Source organism: Elephantulus edwardii, unplaced genomic scaffold, assembly GCF_000299155.1.
Source record: "Elephantulus edwardii isolate Elephantulus edwardi_28Jun2011 unplaced genomic scaffold, EleEdw1.0 scaffold00204, whole genome shotgun sequence".
NCBI classification, from domain to species: domain Eukaryota; kingdom Metazoa; phylum Chordata; class Mammalia; order Macroscelidea; family Macroscelididae; genus Elephantulus; species Elephantulus edwardii.
The window spans coordinates 425,502-430,045 of NW_006399954.1; the positions used below are offsets into that span (position 1 = coordinate 425,502).

At 41.5% G+C, this 4,544-nt stretch overlaps 1 pseudogene; it reads right to left on the minus strand.

The window, feature by feature from the left end:
- Window positions 1-2,051: 2,051 nt before the first annotated feature.
- Window positions 2,052-3,181, minus strand: LOC102871431 (annotated as a pseudogene).
- Between the last annotated feature and the right edge of the window lie 1,363 nt (window positions 3,182-4,544).

Consider the following 4,544-nt stretch of genomic DNA (forward strand, 5'->3'; position numbering starts at 1 on the left):
TACAAAATATATGAGATGAAGGGTTACTGTGTTTGTTTCTAAGGAAGGCTTTGGTTGCACTTCCTTCAAAACAAAGTAGCTTGGTCTTTTAATAGTCCATAAGATATTCAGTACTCTTCTCCAAACTCCCAACTCAACGTTATCAATTCCTCTGTCTTCTTTATACATTGTCCAACTTTCAGATGCACAGAAAGCAACCAAAAATATCATGGCATGGATCAAGTGCATCCCAGTCCATAAACTGACATCGTTGTTCTTTCTTCAGCACTCTGGAGAAGTCCCTGAGAGTAGATTTTCCCCCACTGTAACCTATCTTTTGATTTCTTTTTCTTTAAATTTTTTATTATTAATTTCAATGAAAATTTACAGAGACTTTGGATTTCCGTTCATTCATTGTTGCCCTTTTCTCCCAGCCCAACACTCCCCCCCCCAGTACATTCCCCTCTTGAAAAAGTAAAATAAAAATTCTTTCATTGTTTTAGAATCCCTAGTCTCAGGTCCACTCCACTATGTAGCCTCTGCTCTGGACTCCTACCATGACAAAAGTACCTAAACACATATGCCTTTGAAAGAGTTTTCTCCCACATCTGCTTCAATGCAGTATACATTATTTAACCCATCTTTTTCAGTCTCCCCCAACCACGACACCAGTCCTATTTACAACAGTGGCTCTAAGCAGTATTTGTCCTTTTGTGAGTGAGTAACTTCACTCAGAAAAATGTCCTCCAGGGTCACCCATTTTGAATAATATTGTATGAGTTCCTTGTTTTTCAATACAGCATGGTATCCCATTGTGTGAATACACCACAGCTTCTCTATCCATTCGTTTGGTGATGGACACTTAGGTTGTCTCGAACTCCTTGCTATTGTGAACAAAGCTGCGATAAACATGGGTGTACATATATCTGCTTGGGTGGCAGTTAGGATCTCTTTGGGGTGTATTCCCAGTAGTGGTATTGCTGGGTCAAAAGATATCTGTATTTGCAGCTTTTTGAGAAAGCGCCACACTGACCTCCACAGTGTTTGCAGCATTTTACACTTCCACCAAAGTGAATAAGGATTCCAGTTTCTCCACTACCTTGCCAGCATATATTGCTTGCTGTTTTGTTAAATTTTGCCATTCCTTTTTTTTTTTTCCTTCATCAGTCTTTACTTACACTTTTGAGGCTGGTTAGGGATCAAGCATACAATTGCATTTTTATTCACACTTTTATGTACATTTTACCTCCTCCCCTTTAGTATCATATGTATCACAAGAAAAACAAAGCGACCTTCTTCATTGTTTATGTGCAGACCTGGATCAGAATTCTGGTTTTGCCATTTACTGGCTGTTTGACCTTGGATAAGTCACTGATACTGCTTCCTCACTCAAGAATAGTAAGTTATCACCTTTTTTGCAAGTTCATAAAAATTATGTAAAGTTCCCAACACAGTATCAAGGGCACAAAGTCACTATCATTACCACTATCAACTTCATGCAAAAAAAATATGCAAAAGAATATTACACATAAATGTCTAAAATTATTATTATATATATTTGGGGGAGAAAAGGACACAGAAGTCAATTTTATAAGATTCTGAAAACTCTATCACCTACTTTATTTCTGGAGAAGGATGAAGGGAGACTCACTTGGGTCTGAAGGGCAGCTAAATTAGAAGCAACAATAGCAACAACTTTAGGCCTCTGAAGTTCCTCTGACCCATGCTGAAACTTCCTTGTTTAGAGAGGCAAGAATTTAATCTTTACCTAGAGCAAGACCATCCATTTCTATTTAGATAGAAACAAGAACAACAAGCTAAGTAGCATCAAATGAGGTTTTAACATAAAAGCAGGACCAGGTTTCTCCCTTTAAATGCAAGTTTTACATGAAGATATGTTTTTAAAGTCCATTTTCTTCTTGATTCAATCCCTCTCCTTCCCCTAACAGAGCCCCTGGAACCTGAAGAGCATGTGCATTACTAATCAGATGCACCATCAGCTGCCAACCTGGAATCTGATTACTAATGGACTGGCCTCGCTCAGGGCAGCCCCTAGGGATAGGAAGCAGTAACTATGCTCTGAGGGAGAATGGAAACTGAGGGTGCCACCAGTCAAAGAGCCGCACACTGTTCACAGGGTCCAGGATGACTTGCACGCCCTGTTCACTGCGAAGTTTCCGACCACCGTGGATAGGAGAATCCTGGAACACCAGTCTCACTCGATGGTGCCGCATGTCCGTGCTCACGTTGATAGTAAGCAGGGTAAATACATTCCCATGACTATTGGAATAAAGATGAAATTGAGGGTGGTGACCTGCAGGAGGCAGCAGTCCTGGTCTGGGTTGGTATGAAGCTCTTCATACTGAATGGGAGCCTGCAATCCTCCCGTACACTTGTTCTTTAATCTAGGGTGCTGTTTTTTGAACTTGAAGTTGAATTCCCACATTGGTTCCTTTCTATTCCCAACAATCTTTCGACACCAGAAAAGTAAGCATTTGGAATTCTTTAGTGTGTTGGGAGTGCTTTCTGGAATGGCTGGATTCTTGGAGATTCGAGCAACAAATGGCTCATACATATGATACAGAGATCGGATCACACATGCCCGGAGACAACGCAGCTTCTCCATTGACTCTGGTCGCAGGCGCAAAGGCAAAGAGGCATCCAGCGTGTAGTGACTTCGATACAATCTGGTCCAAAAGGCAGCAGTGCAAGTGACGGTCCAGGCATTCTTACAGATCAGGGGAAAATTCACAATGTCCTCAGGACGGATGTAGGAAGCCAGCAAGAGCCAAATATCCATGGGATACTCTTCTCCTCCAGCCCTGTCTACATCTTCTTTGTGCCTCTTGCTTTTCTTTTATCTGGTAACAGTTCTCTCATAAATACTCTCCTCCTGGGCATCCATTTCATCACTGCTGTCAATGATGTCACAGGGCTCACCGGCTCCAGAAAGAGCTTCCTCTGCAGGAACCTGAGAGGCTTCCAAGCCACAAAGAGATTTTACTTCCTTCTGAACAGTGTTGGCGACGGCTTTCTTGACCCATCCAGACTTCACGACGGCCGGACCCGAGTTGGCATAATCCGCCACAGTCACTCGACCGGAGCACGCATCGTGGGCCCGAAACTTGAGTCGCTTCCCTCTCTTGGGCATGGCGACCATTTTGGAGCGAGGCCGACCTAGCGGGCTGGGACCCTGGGCCATGTCTCACACCTGAGACCCGGCCCCAGGAACCGCGAGCCAGCGCCGCCCGGCTCCGTGGTCATCCCCGCACCAAATTTTGCCATTCTTACCGGGGTGAGATGATATCTCATAGTTGTTTTGATTTGCATCTCTCTTAGAGCTAGGGATTTTGAACATTTCTTCATGTGCTTGTTGGCCATCTGAATGTCTTCTTTGGTGAAGTGTCTGTTCATATCCTGTGCCCATTTTTCTATTGGATTATTGACCTTTATCTTGTTGTGGTGCTCAAGTATTTTATAAATTCTAGATGTAAGTCCCTTATCTGACGTGTCATTACCAAGTACTATTTCCCAGTTCGTGGCTTCCATTTTTACCCTGTTGGAGAAGTTTTTGGATATGCATAGGGATTTGATTCTTAGAAGATCCCATTCATCTATTTTATCTTCTCCTGGTTGTAGGTTTTTCAGGATACTTGAAAGACTGTTTATGTTGTGGATTAGGATTTATAGCATTCTTCCAAACTTTTCTTTAATAAATCCTGGGTTTTAGTCCTAGGTCTATGATCCACCTTGAGGTAGTTTTTGTATATGTAGTGAGGTGTGGATCTTGCTTGATTCTTTTGCAGATACTTTTCCAATTTTGCCAACAATATTTGTTAAAAAGGCTGTCTTTTCTCCACTTAAATCATTTCAACCCTTGTCAAAAATCAGTTGACCATAGGTAGGTGGGCTGATTTCTGTGTTCTCAATTCTCTTCCATTGATCTATGTGTATATCATTGTACCGGTACCATTCTGTCTTTACCACCACTGCAGTGTGGTAGGATTTGAAATCAGGGAGTGATATGCCTCCCACCTTTCTTCTATTTTTAAGGAGTGCTTTCCTTATTCAAGGTCTTTCCATTCCAAATGAAACTGGAGACTGCCTTTTCCATCTCTTTGAAGAATGGGATTGGTATTTGTACTGGGATTGCAATAAACGTGTAAATTGCCTTTGGTAGTATTGCAATTTTCACAATGAGTCTTTCTATCCATGAGCAAGGGATATTCTTCTATTTCTCCAGGTCTCTTTTGGTTTCTTGTAGTAATGTTTTGTAATTTTCTTTGAGTAGATCCTTTGTGCTTCTGCTTGGATTTACCCCCAAGTATTTAATCTTGTGATTAGCTGTTTTGAATGGTATTGTTTTTCTTAGTTCCATCTCTGTATTCACTTCTTCACTGTAGAGAAATCCAACTGATTTTTTTTTTTATGTTGATCTTGTATTCTGCCACTTTGCTGAATTGGTCCACTGTGTCCAATGGATTTCTTGATAAGGCTTTAGGGTTTTCTAATTATACTACCATATCTCTACATGTTGTTGTTGTTATGTGTCGTCGAGTTGCTTG